This window comes from Gopherus evgoodei, chromosome 5 (genome assembly GCF_007399415.2).
Source record: "Gopherus evgoodei ecotype Sinaloan lineage chromosome 5, rGopEvg1_v1.p, whole genome shotgun sequence".
NCBI lineage: Eukaryota > Metazoa > Chordata > Testudines > Testudinidae > Gopherus > Gopherus evgoodei.
In genome coordinates, this window is record NC_044326.1 from 130,178,701 (window position 1) to 130,198,961 (window position 20,261).

Sequence of the window (20,261 nt, forward strand, 5' to 3'; positions counted from 1 at the left end):
ATTCTCAACTTAAAGTACAGGTCTGCCTTGAAAAAAAACCTAGTAAAAGTGGCTTCCTCTTATGCACTGATCTATTCCTTGTGTGCATTCAGTCACATCTGCTGACTTAAGTGATAAAAATAGTGAATGTGATCCTGCAAAGACTGCTGCTCTGTGTAAAGTTACTCATGTTCTGACACATTTGCAGAAACAGGGCCTCAGTGGTTATTACCTTTTGCTCCTTAGCTCCGTAGAGCCAACACAGCTAAAAGAGAATGAGTTGATTTCTGTTTTTTCTTGTGCATCATCAATAGAACTTTTTACTAGGTTCCAATCATTAAAGGAAGTGGGACTGAACAGGTGTCACTAATGGCATATTTTGGCCTACAAAACTTTTATTATGAATGATAATGCTTGCAAAGTAAAGAACTCAGCCTGACTTTTAGAGCCCAGGTCAGAGGTGCAGGAAGTAGGGATGTGGGGGGTGCTGCAGCACCCAGAGGTTTTATGTGGGGCCACTGGCTACAAACATAAAACCTGGGGATTCTTTCTGCACCTATGCCCTGCTACCAGCCCTCTGCTCACACTCCGCTCCCCATCCCCTCACCTCAGCTGGGGTTTGGGTCCCAGCTGCTGGCCCTGTGCCGGCCCCACCCTCGCTCCCAGGCCTCCACTCCCAGGGCCCACCGGCCCCACGCCCAGGACTCTTTACTCCTGGGGCCTTGGATGCCAGCCCCCGCCTGGGACTCCACTCCTGGCCCCCCGCCTGCCCTCGCCTGTGGCCTCAGCCTCCTTACCTCTGTCCCGGTTCCTCCCTCCTGGAGAGAGCCCTGCTCCCAGCCTTGGGGCTGGGGACAAGGTAAGGGGGGTTGGCTTTCAGCACCCCCACTATTAAAAATGTTCCAGCACCACTGGCCCAGGCTGAGTTTTCAGGACCAGCGGTTAGAAAGTCATATTTTTGTGTATACGCTCAGCATGTTTGATATTGCAGATAGTGAAAGAAAAATGTAGAATTCCATCTTAGTATACGTACTCACTTTTTCTGTTAGAATGCTTTAAACTTCCAGAGATGTTTTATTAAAAAAAACCAAACCTACACACAAAGCAAAGAAAACCCACAAAACACAGAACAAAAGACAACACCAGCGTTTAATCTGATTGTGATGGGTGCCACACAAAATTTATGTCTAATAGAAAGACATGAGGAAAAGACAACATTAACATTGCAAAGTCACTCAGGAAGAACCCCACTGATTACAATTTAGGATTTTTTTAATCACCAAAAAGGGTTTTTTAAATAAAGCCTACAGCCCCAATTTGCTTTTGTAACTAATGTTCCATGCTGTGTGACAGGCTATCTAACGGAAGTCTTCAAGCTATAATTTGCTAACTTCCTACTGTTTTGCAGATGATCCTTCCTGAGTTATCCGCAAAAATAAGGTGTGATTGATTAGCACTGGTCCCAATGTGCATAAGTGTTTCTTTTTTAAATGCTATGAGAAATTTACTATCAAGACACTGAGATTTAAATAATAAGATGGAGAGTGATACAATCAGAGAAGATAGTTTTAGCAACAGCATGTTGGATGGACTTGAGCAGCATAAATATATTATACAACGTCTAGTACTGAGGTATCCCACTATTCTTTCAATACTGAGAATCAGTCATGTATATATGTGCTGCATCCCCTACCCCAGTGGTTTTCAAACTTTTTTTCTGGTAATCCAGTTAAAGAAAATTGTTGATGTTCATGACCCAACAGAGCTGGGGATGGGGGATTTGGGATGTGGGAGGGACTCAGGGCTGGGGCAGAGGGTTGCAGTGAGGGGTGAGGGCTGCGGGGTGGGACCGGGGATGAGGGGTCTAGGGTGCAGGGGGGGGTCTGGATTTGGGGGGACTCAGGGCTGGGGCAGAGGGTTGGGGTGCAGGACGGGGTCAGGGCTCTGTGCTGGGGGTGCAGGCTCTGGGGTGGAGCCAGGGATGAGGGGCTTGGGATGCAGGAAGGATCTTTGGGTTTGGGGGTTGGCTCAGGGCTGGGGCAGGGGATTGGGGCACAGGGTTACCTCGGGTGACTCCCGGTCAGCGGCACAGCGGGGGTGCTAAGGCAGGCTTCCTGCCTGTCCTGGCCTTGCAGACAGCGCTGTGTCCCGGAAGCGGCCAGCAGCAGGTCCTGCTCCTAGGTGGAGGCACGTAAGCAGCTCTGAGTGCCTCTCAACCACAGGCATCACCTCCTCCAACTCCCATTGGCAGGGAACCAGGGGCAGGGGCAGCATGCGGCGCCCTCTGGCCCCCTCACCTAGGAGCCGGACCTGCTGCTGGCTGCTTCCAAGGCGCAGAGCGGTGTGATAACAGGTAGGGACTAGCCTGCCTTAGCCAGGCAGCATCACCGATGGGACTTTTAACGGCCCGGTCAGCGGTGCTGACCACAGCTGCCGCAACGCTTACCTCCTTCTTCTCCAGGACCGCGCGGGGAGGGGCAAGTGGGGCAATTTGCCCCAGACCCTGGGCTCCGCAGGGGCCCCCATGAGAACAGCCGAGGATCCCTCCCTGGCCCCAGCCAGACCCGACCCCATCTCTGCCCCTCACCCAGAGCCTCAGCGCATCCAGCAGCGTCCCTGAACAGCTGCAGCGTGGCTCCGGCGGGGCCTGAGCCCCTCCCCACTCAGAGCCGCATGGTCAGGGCGCGGGGCTGCAAGCTCGACGCCGAGCGGAGGGAGCTGAGCTCAGGCCCTGCTGGAGCTGGAGCTGGAGCTGGAGCTGGAGCCGGAGCCCCGCCCCCTGACCATGTGGCTCTGAGCAGGGAGGAGCTCAGGCCCCGCCGGAGCCACGCTGCAGCTGTCGAGGGATGCTGCTGCATGCACTGAGGCTCTGGGAGAGGGAGGAGCTGGGGGTAAGGGGCCGGGGTCAGGGGATTTGGATAAGGAGCAGGGAGTCCCAGGGACAGTCAGGGGATAGGGAGGGGGCAGAGGTTGGGGGGGCGATCAGGGGACAGGGAATGGGGGTTGGATTGTGGGCATTCCAGGGGTCTATCAGGACTCAGTGGGGGGGGTGGATAGGGGTTTGGGCAATCAGAGGACGGGGAGCAGAGGTTGGGTCCCAGGGTGGTGGTGGTGGTGGGGGTCTTTGGGGGATGGTGAGGGGGCAAGGAACAGGGTGGGTCGGGGATTCTGAGGTGGGGTGGGCAGTCGGGGGGCAGAAAGTAGGTGGGGGTCAGACAGGAGGCAGGGCCAGGCTGTTTGAGAGGCACAGCCTTCCCTACCCTAAAGCTCATTCAGCAGTTTGAGGCTTGCAGAAGAGCCAAGTTGTTAGCTTTTCCATTAGGGGTACCATCCCTTTCACTTCTCAAATGCCAAATTATAGTCTATATTTAATTTCAGTGCCATAGGGAGAGTCATGTCAGGCAGGGCTGGCTTTAGGCCTATTCCACCAATTCCCCTGAATCGGGCCCCTCGCCTAAGAGGGCCCCGCTCCCAGTGAGAATCCCTTCCCCGGCTAGAGGCGCCTTTTTAATTTTTACTCACCTGGCAGTGCTTTGGGTCTTCAGCAACACTTCAGCAGCGGGCCCTTCATTCTCTCCTTGTCTTCGACGGCACTTCAGCAGCGGGTCCATCGCTTACTCTGGGTCTTCGGTGACACTTCGGCAGCGGGTCCCTCAGTGCCGCTGAAGACCTGGAGAGAGTGAAGGACCCACCACCGAAGTGCCGCAAAGACTCAGAGCACCACCCGGTGAATACAAGCCCCACGTGTCTTTTTACATGTGTTTGTTTTTTCTCAAGTCATCCCTGCCAAGGCCCGATCAAAACAGTTTGAATTGGGCCCCGCACTTCCTAAAGCTGACCCTGATGTCAGGGGAGGGTAGCTTCATTTAAAATTAGCCACTGGGGGAGGGATCACATGAGAAGAGCAATATCCTTCCCAACCCTACCAAGCCCCCCCCCCCATTCCCTGAGGCTCCAGAGGGGTTAATTCAGTGGTTCTCAAACTTTTATAATGGTGACCCCTTTCACATAGCAAACCTCTGAGTACGACCCCCACCTTATAAATTAAAAACACTTTTTATATATTTAACACTATTATAAATGCTGGAGGCAAAGTTGGGTTTGAGGTGGAGGATGACAGCTTGTGACCCCCAGTAATAACCTCGTGACCCCCTGAGGGGTCCCGATCCCCAGTTTGAGAACCCCTGGGTTAATTTAATTTTAGCACCCTGTGTCCATTCACATGCATGTGCTATTTTGAGCATTTCAGTTTTCACAACAGAGGATCATCCCAGATTCTGGAACAAGCTCAAATGCTCAGTTCGTGGAGTATGTACATAAGCTATACTAAAGACAAACCCACAGTAACCGTTTCCAGTTTGTGAGGGACAGCGGCGGCTCTAGACATTTCGCTGCCACAAGCACGGCGTCATGCCGTGGGGGGCGCTCTGCTGGTCGCTGGTCCCGCGGCTCCGGTGGACCTCCTGCAGGCATGCCTGCGGAGGGTCCACTGGTCCCGTGGCTTCCGTGGAGCCGCGGGACCAGCGGACCCTCCACAGGCACGCCTGCGGGAGGTCCACCAAAGCCGCGGGACCAGCAGACTCTCCGCAGGCATGCCGCCTAAGGCTGCCTGCCTGCCACCCTCCTGGCGACCGGCAGAGCGCCCCCCGTGGCATGCCGCCCCAAGCTCGCGCTTGGCATGCTGGGGCCTGGAGCCGACCCTAGTGAGGGACCCCATGGGATCCCAGTCTCTAGGAAACAGATAAATGCATGGAGGTTAAGTCCATTAATGGCTATTAGCCAGGATGGGTAAGGAATGGTATCCCTAGCCTCTGTTTGTCAGAGGGTGGAGATGTATGGCAGGAGAGAGATCATTTGATCATTACCTGTTAGGTTTACTGCCTCTGGGGCACTTGGCATTGGCCATTGTCGGTAGACAGGATACTGGGCTGGATGAACCTTTGGTTTGGCCCAGTATGGCTGTTCTTATGTTCTAACCTAAATGAATCTAAAGTTATGGAGACAGAAATGAGTCAAGGAAGCCAGCAGAGTATCAGAAACCAGGAAAAATATCTGACTGGATGGGCTCAGGCGTTTGGTTACAAGCTGAGGTGGTTCAAAAGTTTTGGATTTTTTTTAAGCAGAATTTTTTTATTGTTTCTTTAAACAATCAAACACAGCAAGCAGGGCTGGCTTTAGGAAGTGCGGGGCCCAATTCAAACATTTTCGGCGGGGCCCTGGCAGGGATGACTTAAAAAAAAAAGTGGAAAAAAAAAGCCTTTCATTTCTTTCATGTATTATTTACTTTCCATAACTATATGAATAATAAAATTATATATTATGTACATTGCATCATATATGCTGTTGATTGGCTATTAATGACTGCCATTTCACATGTGTGGGTCCCCGCCACTCCCTGGGGGTGTGCACATGTATTGATCCCAGCTGCTCCCTGCCCCCCTCATTGAAGCAGGTGTGCAGGGTTACTGCCCTGGAAACTGCAGGGCAGCAGTGGACATGGGGCTGGCTGGAGGCAGGGCAGGGGCTGACTGCAGGTAGGGTCTGGCTGCAGGCAGGGCAAGGGGTGTGGGGCTGGTTGGAGACAGGGGGGGTGGGGCGTGCTGGCTTCGGGCAGGGCCGCAGGGGGGTGCAGCAGGGGTTTCCAGGTCTGGAGACAGCGCAGTGTGGAACTGGCTGGCTTCAGGCAGTGGGGTGCAGCAGGGGTTGACTGGAGACAGGGCAGAGGGTGCGGGCTGGGCAGGGTGTGCAGGGCTGGTGTGGGCAGCAGTGTGTGTGGGGCTGGCTGGCTTTGGGCAGGGCTACAGGGGTGCGTGGCAGGGGTTGACTGGAGACAGGACAGGGGGTTTGGCAGGGGTTGGCTGTGGGCAAGGGGTGCAGAGCTGGCTGCAGGCAGTGGGGGCTGGACTGGTGTGGGCAGGTCAGAGGGTGCAGCAGAGGCAGCTGGAACCCCAGCCCTTTAAGTAGCCCCCAAATCCCCTTCTACTCGCCCTGGACCTTTCAAATAGCCGCGGGAGCGCTGGGGAATGCATGGGGGAGGAGGGGCTCCGGCGGCTATTTAAAGGACCGGGGTGTCAAAGGCAGCTGGAGCCCCGGGCCCTTTAAATAGCCCCCGGAGCCCCTCACTGCCCCAGGGCTCTGGAGGCTATTTAAAGGGCCCAGAGCTCCAGCCGGGGCGGCGGGGCTTGCCACGCTCTGGCCGGAGCTCCAGCCGGGGTCGCGGGGCTTGCTGCACTCCGACTGGAGCGTGGCAAGCCCCGTGGCCTCGCTCTTCCAGCCAGAGAACGGCAAAGCCCTGCCGCCCCGCTCTCCCCGCTGGAGCCCCGGCCGGAGCGCGGCAAGCCCTGCTGCCCTGCTCTCCCGGCTGGAGCCCCGGCCGGAGCGCGGCAAGCCCCGCCACCCCACTCTCGGGCTGGAGCCCCGGCCGGAGTGTGGCAAGCCCCGCCGCCCTGCTGTCTTGGCTGGAGCCCCGGCCGGAGCACGGCAAGCCCTGCCGCCCCGCTCTCCCAGCTGGAGCCCTGGCCGGAGTGTGGCAAGCCCCGCCGCCCCGCTGTCCTGGCTGGAGCCCCGGCCGGAGCGCAGCAAGCCCCGCCGCCCCGGCTGGAGCTCTAGCTGGGAGAGCGGGGCCGTGCCGTGGTCCCGCCGGCGCTTCGCTCAAAGGAGCGGGACCATGGAAGACCCCGGAGCAGACCGCAGCCGGGGACGGGGTAGGTTAAAAAAAAAATTTAAAAGGTGCCTAAGGCGCGGGGCCCTCTTAGGTACCAGGCCCAATTCCCTGGAATCGGTCGAATCGGCCTAACGCCGGCCCTGACAGCAAGCAGCAAATATTTGGCCACACACTTCTGAAACCCCAAACCATATTCAGGTTCTGGCAGACTAATTTCAGCTTTTCAATTAAAAAGACCACAACAAATTTTGAATTAAAGCAGACATTGTCCGTGATTTTTGTCTGCTTTTTAAAAACCCCTAGTTTTCGATCCAGAAAAAGTTTTGATGGAAAATATTTGTCCAACCCCTTTAATGAGCTTTAGTGCCTTTTAGCACAAGCTGATGCTGAGAACCAGTGATACCTTGTAAAGAAGTTTTCTCAAAACTGGGTTTGTGCCGAGATGCAGGAGGTTTATTTTTCCCAGGGCCGCCTGTGGGTGTGGAGCAAGTGGGGCAATTTGTGCTGGGCCCCGCAGGGACTGCTACGAGAATATAGTATTGTATAGTATTGCAATTTTTTTTATGGAGGGGCCCCCTGAAATTGCTTTGCCCCAGGCCCCCTGAATCCTCTGGGCGACCCTGTTCCTCTCAAGTCCTCAGATATTATTAGAGCTGGTTGAAATTTTTCAAAATTTTGACAAAAAATTGAAAGATGTTATTTCTATAACATTTCTTCAGTTCTTTGATTGACTATAGTTCTTACTCTGTTACAGTTCTTACACTCACACTGTGGTTATCAATGTTCTGGAGTAGCTTTTTAAAAGCTTAAAAAAATCCTATGTCTAAATCATGGTACTTCCAAAGAATTCTAAAATGTTAGCTGTGTAATTTACTCTTATAAGCACTTTCTTGGTTGGTTCCTCTTATGCTTTACTCATCTCAGCATGAATAACTCTGTTTCTAATGGTTTCCCTCATTATCTTCCCAGTATTGAGGTAGAGATTAGTAGTCTATCATTTGTAGGAACACAGTTAGCTCCTCATAAAGTACAATAATGTTAGCTGCCCTATGGGATAGAAAAAAGATCAGAAAATGAAGAAGAAACGGTTTCTTTGTTTGGTATCCATTCCTTATGTTTATTTGAGTTTATGTAGCATTTAGTTGCATATCATTGAGTAAATAAATGGATGTTTTAAGAAAGTTATATTACAGTTGTATATAGCCTTTTTAATTTAAAAAACCCCCCAACAATAACAGATAGGACCATCCAAGTTTGTTTTTAAAAATGAGTTAAACATTTATGGGTTTTTTATACATTGTGTCAAACTGACAAAAATATTTTGAAAAAACATGATGTTTGCTTTAATTCTTTATTGTTAAGGTTGATACATTCCATGAAGAACAAGTTATTTTTGAGTCTCACAAAAGATGTTATCTATTTTTCCATACGATATGTAACTTGTTTTGAAACACACTCTTTTCATTTCTTTCTGAGTCAGGTCAGTTGTTGAGCAAGACTACTACATTCACTATTTAAAACATTTCAATAACAGCAACAAGTCTTTGCACTTATATAGTATCTTTTTGCCATAACTCTCAGCTGTATCTCATTTTGAGAGACATACAAGTTCAACACCAAAATGGCATCCCCTGACTTGAATTGCTGAAAATAAAGAATCAGGAAACTAAGATTACAGAGAAGGTTATCTACACCACAGGAAGGGATTTTAACATTCCAGCACTAGTAACTTTCGTTTGTCCCTCAATCTAAATATTTGCCACACACATTGTATGTCATATTGGGACGCTCACAGCTTGAAAAATATTCTGTTCAAGGAGTCAAAGAACATTACAAACTTTAATTAAGCCTCACAAGTCCCCTGGGACAAAAGGATGTATAATTAGCCATATTTTACATATGGGGACACTGAGCAGGAGAACAGTCAAGGCTAAACTTTCAGGATGTGTGTCATGAATTGTGTATTCTTCAGTTTTGGGGTAACCAATTTGAGATATCTTGTGCCTGACTTTTCAGAGGTGGACCCCACTGATGTCAACCGGAGTTATGAATGCACTGTACTTCTAAAAATTAAACCTTAGCTTCTGGGTCCCCAATTGGAGACACTTGAAGAGTACACAATTAGTGAACATCACAGACAGTTGGCTGCATACGACTTACCCAAGGCCCCTCAGTCTGTGGCAGAGCTCGGTACGGAAACCAGATCACCTGAATCACAGTCCTGTGTTTTAACCACTGGACCCAGGCCTGGATATAGCAGACATTTACATGCTTAGCTTTACTACCACAGGTAGTCCCATTGATTTCAATAGTATTACATTAGTAAAGTTAAGCACATGTAGAAGCAGGGGTTTAATAAGCGATGTTCCTCACAAATCAAATTCTGTTTAGAATCCAACCTCTCCCCCCAGAAACCTCACACTGAGGATTAAACTCCAGAAACAATTGTAAGAATTGATAAAAAGATATAGTTGACATTTTAGGTAATTTTTTAATAGCATAAGAGATTTTATGATTACAGAAGTAATTTAGTTTTCATTGCAACCAAAAGGAAAACCAGGGAGCAAACACAACACAAAAAAGTATTTTGTGATGATGTTACGCTAAAATGAATAATCAAGCATGTGAAGATTAAGGAACTATGGATAATTGCACCTCAAACTATATAATGGCTGTGGAACAGGAGAAGTTTCACATGATATATATTAACTAAAGCTTTAATTTCAGCAGCCTTGGTCTCAGCAAACCAACTGCTCTCTGTGCTTAAAATGGGATAGGTAGAAAACAGTCTGGTATCATTGGCACTTTTTAAAATGCTGATAGCTGCATTCCAGAAGTTGCTTGCTACAAGAGGAATCACACTTCTACAGAACATTCTGGGAATGGAGCTGTGTCCTCAAACTCAAATTAATGATGTGCAAACAAAGCACCATTCAAAAGTTAAGATTAAGGAAGGCAGGACCCACTTGAAAACCCAGAACAAATAATGAAAATTGTAAAGAGGAAGGAAATAGGAAGAGAATAGGAGAGAAATGGGATTAAGAAAGGGAAGGCTTCAATGAAAGTTAAGAATCTAAATACTCTTTACAATATTGGCATCTACCCATACAATCACAGAACTTCTCCACATGTTGCTACTGAAGTAAACTAACCACCTAAGTATTCCCTCTCCATTCTCCTTTCATTTAACATGGCCTGGAAACTTTAATCAGCCTTCCCTGACAAGGATTGGCTCTGATCACAGTGAACAGTTTGTAACTTTCCTTTTCATATTGTCCAGCAACTTTAAAAAGCAACTCAGCTCTGAGAAATGACTCTGTAAAAATGGTATTGTGAGGTTTTACATTTATCGTGATTCGTGTCTCACTAATTCCCATAGCAAATTTGCTCAGTTTATAAATAAAAAGATAAATCACTGCTAGCTCTACAGACTACCTACCTTCTGAAAGCTAAAATAGGTTCTTCCTTCTCATGCAGCGGCACCAGTAATTAAAGATCTGCAGGCCAAATTATACTTTTAGTTACATCTGTGCAACCACATTTGCCTTTGATTTCAGTTGTTCATAGTTTGGGACTCCCCATCCGTATACTACTAGTTACACAAGGGGAGTATGTTTCCATGGAGCATTCAATACCCAAGGGCATTTACTGAAGTCATTCTCCTTTTCCCTAATCCCTCAGACACAAAGGGATTTCATCTTCTCATGAAGCAATAGAGAGAAATAATAAGCTTTGGGGGCTAAGGGCTACTGTCAATTTCTCTCTGTGATACTACCGGGAGAAGTGCTGAACAGGGCCGCCCAGAGGATTCAAGGGGCCTGGGGCAAAGCGAGGGAGCTGCGGTACTTGTACTCACCCAGCGGTGGTCCAGGTCTTCAGCAGCATTTCAGCAGCGGGGGGCTCTGCGTCTTTGGCAGCACTGAAAGGCCCCCAGCCACGGAAATGCTGCTGAAGACCCGGAGTGACTGAAGGGCCCCCCGCTGCCAGGCCAGGGCTTGTAGGGCCCCTGCAGGGCCCAGGGTCTGGGGCAAATTGCCCCACTTGCCCCCCCCCCCGAGCGGCCTTGTTGTTGAAGGAGAGAGCCCAGCAAAAATGATGAGAATGGAACGACGATTTTGCTGTTCCCTAGCCTAGCCACCCCTGGTTGAGCAGCTGTTGATGTTGGCTCTGACTATGAAGAACTAACTCAGTGTAGGAGTTCTTAGTGTCTAGCAACTACAATGGTGGTGGTAAGGCCCTGACTCCTTCTCCCTGCCGCCTCAATAACCATTTATAGCTTGTGGTGTTTTTATTTTCAAGGAAAAACTCCAGCATTGTGATCTTTTTGCATTTGAAAGGTTATCTTGGCAATAAAAAGAGTGGAGATTTGTTTTCCACCCACCAGAAACTTAGAATAGGGGGAGTAGAGGTCCTATCACTTGTCAGCTCTCCCATAACTGTAACTCCCTTAGGTAACTAACAGTTCAGTCTCTAATACCCAGGGTCTGATTCTGTGAACACTTCATTTAATGCAGCTCTAATAGCCTCACCTCAAAAAATGGTATACTAGAATTGGGAAAGGGGTGGAGAAGGGCAACAAAAATGATCAGGGGTATGGAACAACTTCCATATGAGGAGCGATTAAAAAGACTGGAACTGTTCATCTTAGAAAAGAAATGACAATGGAGGATAGGATCGAGGTCAATACAATCATGAATGTTGTAGAGAAAATGAACAGAGATGTGTTATTTACCCCTTTACATAACACAAGAACCCGGGGTCACCCAATTACATTAACAAGCAGCAGATTCAAAATGAACATAAGGAAGTACTTCTTTACATAATACAATCAGCCTGTGGAACTCATTGCCAAGGGATGTTGTGAAAGTATAGCTGGGGTTCAAAAAAGAACTAGACAAATTCATGGATGATAGGTCCGTCAGTGGGTATGAGCCAAGCTGGTCAGGGAGGCAACCCCATGCTCTAGGCATCCCTAAACCTCTGATTGCCAAAAGCTAGGAATGAGCAACAGGGGATGGATCACTTGATTATTACCTGTTCTGTTCATTCCCTCTGGAATATCTGGCGTTGGCCACTGTCGGAAGACAGGATACTGGTCTAAATGGACCACTGGTCTGACCTAGTATGGCTGTTCTTATGTTTCATTAACTCAAAGCAGCAAGCATCAAATTCAGTCTAACTGCTTCATACTTCAACTGCATTTAAATGCAAACTCTCTCAGTCTGGAACTTGATTGCCTCAAGATGGTATCTTTCACCTAGTCAGAATCCTAGAACTTAATCCTAAAAGATGACAAAAGTTCCATCTATTGTTACATCAACAACCTGTGGCCCTTGGTGTCTTCATTTAGAAGCTTTCAGGACTTCAGTTGCATGATCTGTTACAACCAATATCCCCAGTTTTAAGACAGTTTTTGTTAATGCTGTTTTTTTCTCTTTAAAACCCAGACCTTATTGGTTTACCCAATTTAAGCAACCAAATAGTCCTTTCAAACCGTTCCTGGAGCTACAGAAGATTGGTGCTTCTTGACTCAAGTGGTCTCATTCCATTTCAAACATATTTGACAGAGGGTCAGTGGTGTCTAGAAATTAATCATTGCAGGATTTAAGGACCTACTTTATCATTTAATTGGAGTGCCTGACTGTCCTCTTGAGTAAGCCTTCAGGAGTCTATTGATAAATCCCCTGTTGTTGACAGGATGTGCCATGAACATCCATCATCATCTGCTTTTGTCTGGAGCATGTTATTGCTATATTTTGAGGGTTCATTCTGAGACAGTGGGGTGCGGAATATTCTCTGGATTGAGAATATTCTGTTGGAGACTCTGGGTCCTTTCTGTTTCTGAAGCAGAGGGTTACCCAGTCTATCAGCTCTCTGTAGCCTTCTATTAAAACGCTCTGATTTCCCACCCCACTTCTGCATAGACTGGCAGGGAAATAATCTTCCTCCATTACAAAGGATTTTTTAAACTATTTTTTAAACACTTCTTAGTGGCTCTAGTTGACACTGAAGAAAACAGATCCCATCCCATCTTTTTGAAATGTCTTTGTTCTTCTTGGATACTTGCCCTTGCCATGTTCTTGTCACAAACACTAATACACCTCTACCTCGATATACCGCTGTCCTTGGGAGCCAAAAAACCTGACCATAATATAGGTAAAACCACCTTATATCGAACTTGCTTTGATCCACTGGAGTGTGCAGACCCGCCCCCTCGGAGCACTGCTTTACTGCGTTATATCTGAATTCATGTTATATCGGGTCGCACTATATCGAGGTAGAGGTGTATATGTGTGTAGGGGGAGGGGCTTTCTATTAGTGTGATATTATTTATTTGTGTTACCATAGTGCCTAGGAGCCCCAGTCATGGACCAGGACTGCATTGTGCTAGGTGCTGTACAAACACAGAACATGACGACAGTCCTTCCCCCAAAGAGCTTATATCTATTATAGGTAACCTTCCAATGGCTCACCTCTGGCTCTTCATTATTAACTGATTTTACTCTTGGGTCCTCCCTGCTTACAGGAGCAAGTTACTAATCCTAACTTTGCACTCCTTAGGGGTTGGGTGGAAGCATCCTATGGCAGCTGCACCCAGATTTATTTAAAGTAGTGTTGAGTGTGTTTACCACTGGCTTCCTCATTTTAGGAATCGAACCCTGCAACTGATAGAGCACAGGCAGGCTTCTGCACCTAAAGGATTTCTGTTGAGACCAAGGGCTCCATGCCAGTGCAGCAGTCCATGCATTTGCTATAAATTGCAGGATTAGAGTCTCCCAGGTTTTCACGTGAGCAGCAAGATTATGACGGTAAATTAATAGTGGCGTCTGCATTCCTTGCTGACTGATATTGTCACCAATTTTAATTTTTTTTCCCTCCACACTTGATGCTGCCTGGTCTCACAGGGCCAGCAATCCCTCAGGGCCAGCAATCCCTTTGTTTCTTCGGTGGCTTTGCATTCTGTGACCTCCAGCACAGACCAAAACATTTTAAGATCTGATGAATGCCATCTATGTTCTGTGATATGACGCAAGAGCCAAAGAGTAAGTTGGAATCCTGCCATTACAGGAACTATGTGACCTGTGAAGATATATGATATGATAGGTGGTGGAGCTTGTTTGTCCTAAAGGTTTGTTTATTTTCTTGTCTATTGCTTGCTGCTGTACTTTGGAATTAAAGAAGAGAAGCTATAACAACAAACCTCTGAACTGGAACTGAACTTCATCTTAAATGAGACTAATTTAACAAATTGATTCAGGTATGTAAAGGATCAGTAAAAAAATTGGAATGTATCCATCCAATCCAATTATTTGTTCCTTATCCTAAACAAGGAATAAGATGGAAATAAAGAAGGAAATAAAAACAACCCAGGAAACTACAGACCAGTTAGTTTAACTTCTGTGCCAGGGAAGAAAATGGAGCAAGTAATTAAGGAAATCATCTGCAAACACTTGGAAGGTGGTAAGGTGATAGGGAATAGCCAGCATGGATTTGTAAAGAACAAATCATGTCAAACCAATCTGATAGCTTTCTTTGATAGGATAACGAGCCTTGTGGATAAGGGAGAAGCGGTGGATGTGGTATACCTAGACTTTAGTAAGGCATTTGATACGGTTTCACATGATATTCTTATCAATAAACTAGGCAAATATAATTCAGATGGGGCTACTATAAGGTAGGTGCATAACTGGCTGGATAACCGTACTCAGAGAGTAGTTATTAATGATTCCCAATCCTGCTGGAAAGGAATAACAAGTGGGGTTCCGCAGGGGTCTGTTTTGGGACCGGTTTTGTTCAATATCTTTATCAATGACTTAGATATTGGCATAGAAAGTACGCTTATTAAGTTTGCAGATGATACCAAACTGGGAGAGATTGCAACTGCTTTGGAGGACAGGGTCATAATTCAAAATGATCTTGACAAATTGGAGAAATGGTCTGAAGTAAACAGGATGAAGTTTAACAAAGACAAATGTAAAGTGCTCCACTTAGGAAGGAAACATCAGTTTCACACATACAGAATGGGAAGAGACTGTCTAGGAAGGAGTACGGCAGAAAGGGATCTACAGATTATAGTGGACCACAAGCTAAATATGAGTCAACAGTGTGATGCTGTTGCAAAAAAAGCAAACGTGATTCTGGGATGCATTAACAGGTATATTGTGAGCAAGACACGAGAAGTCATTCTTCTGCTCTATTCTGCACTGGTTAGGCCTCAACTGGAGTATTGTGTCCAGTTCTGGGCACCGCATTTCAGGAAAGATATGGAGAAATTGGAGAGGGTCCAGAGAAGAGCAACAAGAATGATTAAAGGTCTTGAGAACATGACCTGTGAAGGAAGGCTGAAAGAATTGGGTTTGTTTAGTATGGAAAAGAGAAGACTGAGAGGGGACATGATAGCAGTTTTCAGGCATCTAAAAGGGTGTCATAAGGAGGAGAGAGAAAACTTGCTCACCTTAGCTTCTAAGGATAGAACAAGAAGCAATGGGCTTAAACTGCAGCAAGGGAGGTTTAGGTTGGACATTAGGAAAAAGTTTCTAACTGTCAGAGTGGTTAAACACTGGAATAAATTGCCTACGGAGGTTGTGGAATCTCCATGTCTGGAGATATTTAAGAGTAGGTTAGATAAATGTCTATCAGGGATGGTTTAGACAGTATTTGGTCCTGCCATGAGGGCAGGGGACTGGACTCGATGACCTCTCGAGTTCCCTTCCAGTCCTAGAATCTATGAATCTATGTGTGGGAAAATAATAGCTTGCTCATGAAGAAAACACAGGAACTGATGACAAGGAAAAAATTCACAGATGTAAAATACAGCTACAGAGCATATGATTTTTTTTTAAACACTAGTGTCTACTCCAGTCACACACATCACAGTAGGTGGTGGTGAGAGAGTGTGTGATAAACTGCAGAACCAAGTGATAAAATTTTGACCTGCTCTCTGCGCCCATTAAGCCATCTCCCCTGGAACCACTATTCACTTTCCAAATCTAAAAGCAGTCTCAAACAACGCCTTAAAAAAGAAGCCACAAACAAACCTTTTTTTCCCCCAAGAATTACACTGGTCTGAGGCCCAGGCCAGGTAACATTCAGTCCCGGACCGTGATTGGTGCATGGTGTAATAACGTGCATATTGACAGGGCTAGAAACAGAAACTTTTATCACTGAAAAGGGTGAGAATCCCTGCTTTCAGCCAGGATACAGCAATCTGTTTCTAGTCCTGAGATACTGGACCCTAAAAGTGTGAATTTTTTTTGGTATAGAAAACCTATTTTAATTTAAATTACAAATATCTGCTTATGTAATGAAAGACTGTACCATAAGACATATCTAATTTAGATTGCAACGGTAACTTTAATGCCGGCATTTTTTGTCTTTCTAGTATTAAACTTTGTCATCTTAATTATTAAAAACATTTTTAAAATAGAATTTCCAGTATTGGCAACATTTTAAAAAGAGAACTTAAAAAAAAAATGCCACCACACGCAACTGTAATATTCTCCTTGCATGGGGTATCAACTGAGTTTGACCCTGAAATCTTCATATCTGTAGTACAGACCTCCAATATTTGAGCTATAGTAGTAACTTGTAGTAACAGAAGTAGTCTGTTAACCTTTATGGACCAGTTACTAGAAGGGAACACAACTCACACTATGTAAGTGGGTTACAATCAAGATCCTCAACAATATTTAGGATCTTAACTTCCACTGATTTCAATGGAAGTAAGGGAGCCCAAATACTTTTGGATCTATGCCTATGTGACAGTTTTCCAGACCACAATGAAATGCTGGCAGTCAAGAATCCTGGATTCTATTCCTGGCTCTGGGAAGGGAATTTTCTAGTGGCTCAGTTCCTAATTTGCAGGCTCACTCATCTGTACGTCAACAGCTTTTTGAAGGAGGATAGGCAGGAGTAACCTCTTCTGGTACACAGCATAGCCAAAAACACAGATTTGCCACCTGTATTCTACGAAGCAGTGTGGCTAAGCAAGTAAGACTACAGACTGCCTTATAAAAGACTTGGGATCCCCTGGAGACAGCTCTGCCAGAAGTGTCTTTGTGCAACTGCTCTGAACTCTGATTCTTGTTTACCTTTTCTTTAAGAAGTGGGTCAAACATCACTTCCTTCTACCTTAAGAGGTTGTCATGAGGCCATGGTCTCTAAAAAGGCCTGAGAAATGTACAGAATTATTAACACATGCAGGGCTTAAATTCAGCCAGAGCTGTCCGGAGCAGAGCTCCAGTAAATATTTTCAACCCCTGTGGAGTTTTTATAGCATGTTCTGGGGAGGTGTAAGGGGGGTTCTAAGAAATACTCCATGAAAATTTAAGACTGAACACAAATCAGTGGAAAAAAAGAGATTACAGCAGTCTCCTGGCTTCCAGTTTAGCACACTTCCCTTAGGCTGAAGGGTACTTTGATGAGGAAACTCAGTAGGATTTAGGAGCATGCTCAGTGCAGCTGGAATATTCAGACAATTGAAGAACAAGGGTAAAAAAAGTTCTATTGAATGTGTGCAAATCGTGATTTTTTTTAAAGGACATTAACTCTGCCAAATCTGCACAGCTGTTCATGGAGACAGCAAATGACACCTATCTTACCCCAAGACAATCCCCCTACTCCAAATCCCTGATGGGCTAGAGTTCTTCAAAAACAAAAGGCTGGAAACAATTTTAATATTGTCAAAACTATGTATTTTTCACTAACCTCAATCTGAGAGGAGGCTGGACTGTTTTGGCTCAGATTTTGTTTTTTTAAATTAACTTGAGGAAGAGGTCAAGCAAGGAAAATTTCAGCTGGAACAGTTAGTTTGCCATAGCTATAACCCATTTTCAGCTGCTTGTAATAGAAAGTGTTGGGCAACATTAACGTATAATATTCCTTTGCATCCTCCCTGTAACAGCAAAACCATGCTAGTGACTACATAATAAAGTATGCACTGAGAGCTCCATGGCAAACCTTATTTTGACATACTCTAATGATTACCCTCAAAATTGCTTTGAATAAGCAATTTGCTTGAAAATGTTTAATGTAGGTCAGTAGATCACACTTTTCAGAACACTTCATAACCTTAGGATTTGTAATTTTCACATACAAGTTAATAAAATGTAGTACTTTTAAAATTCTGATGTAATCTCATGATTTTTGCAGTCTTTATTTTCTTAGCATATTCATACTTCCAAATCCCCAAATTAGCACATGAATACTTGGGTCTGTAGATTTGAGCACTTAACAGAACTTTTGGCCTTTTTTTATATAGAGAAAAATAACAACTGTGTAAGCCAGCAAGTAAAAATGCAGATGGGATTTCACCACCATTCGAAGGCGTGTACTGGAGGAGAAAAGGGTGTTATCCAGCATGCAAAGAAATACATTCTAGTTAATATTCTCTTTAAATAAGGTGGTTTGTCTCCTTCCATTCCCCCTTAAAACTGTCCTCCCCACTCCCTTAAATACCCATCTGCTATTTGACTCTATTCATTCGGTCTTGTCACCAACAAATCTAAATAATCTCAGTGGATGTTGATGAGTACTAATTCCATATACCAGAGTTCTCTGCTAACACTTCTGCCTCTTCATTGTCTTTCAACACACTACCTCCCTCCTCCCTAGACACTTTCAAAATCTCCCTCAATCACCTCCACTCCCCAATAATCCTTCTGCAACAGACTTTCTCTTGCTTTCCTTGTCCTGCTGTCCACACCTCACCAGTTTTTGGAAACTTGGGAACCTGTCAGCATACCAAGAACAGGTTGGCCGTGTTCCAACTAAACAAATTGGCCTTGTGTGTATAGATTTTCAAAAGAGCAGGATTAAATAGGTGTCTCTTTACATCCAGATGCTTTTTGCCCTCCCTTAGGTCAAAAGCCTGGAAAAAAAAAAGTGCTTTGAAGGTCAACAGACTTGTGGTCTGTCCTAACAAGGGGTGGGGCGGAGAATATCAAAATTGTGTTTTATAACATTATTTGGTCTCCTCTTGGTCCCATTGTAACAATGCACTGTATATACCACAAGTGGGGGAAAAAACAAACACTCTCCTCACCATCAATAACTGGCCTTAAATCTTCTTAATAACAATAGTTCTACTTTTAGAGGCTGTGATTATTCAAAGTGCTTTACAGCATTAAAAGGGCACAATTTAAATATGTCTGAAAATGTTGACATGCTATATTTACAAAAACCAGCTAAGCCCTGGTCTACACTATGAGTTTAGGTCGAATTTAGAAGCCTTAGATTGATTTAACCCTACACCCGTCCACATGACGAAGCCATTTTTGTCGACTTAAAGGGCTCTTAAAATTGATTTCTGTACTCCCCCCTGATGAGAGGATTAGCACTGAAATCAACCCTGCTGGGTTGAATTTGGGGTAGTGTGGACACAATTCAACAGTATTGGCCTCCAGGAGCTATCCCAGCGTGCTCCATTGTAACCGCTCTGGACAGCACTCTCAACTCAGATGCACTGGCCAGGTAGACAAGAAAAGCCCTGCAAACTTTCGATCAGCACAAGTGACCATGGAGTCCCAGAATCGCATAAGAGCTCCAGCATGGACTGAACAGGAAGTGTATGAGTAGACACATCTGTCCTATTTGAACTCTGTTCCAAAAGACAAAATGCCGGAATATTTGAAAAAATCTCAAAGGGCTTGAAGAACAGAGGTTATAACAGAGACCCGCAGCAGTGCCGCATGAAACCTACCAAAGAACCAGAGAGGCAAACGGCTGCTCCAGGTCAGACCTCCAGACATGCCGCTTCTATGATGAGCTGCATGCCATTGCAGGGGGTGCCCCTACAACTACTCCACCCCTCCCGGGCTACTTTGGCAGTCATTCCCCCATTTGTGTGATGAATTAATAAAGAATGCATGAATTTGAAACAACAATGACTTTGTTGCCTCTGCAAGCAGAGATCGAAGGGGGGAGGGGAGGGCAGTTGGCTTACAGGGAAGTATAGTGAACCAAGGGGGTGGGTTTTCATCAAGGAGAAACAAATAGAACTTTCACACTGTAGCCTGGCCAGTCATGAAACTGGTTTTCAAGGATTCTCTGATGCACAGCGCGCCTTGCTGTGCTCTTCTAACCACCCTGGTGTCTGGCTGTGTGTCATCAGTGGCCAGGCGATTTGCCTCAACCTCCCACCCTGCCATAAATGTCAGATACTGTGGAGCGCACAGCAAGCAGTAATAATGATGGGAATATTGGTTTTGCTGAGGTCTAACCAAGTCAGTAAACAGCGCCAGCGAGCTTTTAAACGTCCAAAGGCACACTTTATCACCATTATGCACTTGCTCAGCCTATAGTTGAACTGCTCCTTACTACTGTCCAGGCTTCATGAGCCATGGGAGCAAGGGGTAGGGTGGGGTAGGTGAGCAGCCTGAGGCAGAAGCCTCCAGCTGGCATGATATGCCAGGCAGGACTGAAACTCCATTAAAAGAAACTTTAAAAGAGTCATTCCTATTTTTGTCAGGCACCCCCAACCAACCTCACTGAGGCTGGCCAGGCAACCCCGACCAACCTAACCAAGGTCGGCCAGGAGCACCCACAGGACAATGACGGCAGCTAGCAGTCGTATTGTACCATCTGCCATCCACAAGGCAAGGCAAGGGGATGCTGCTGT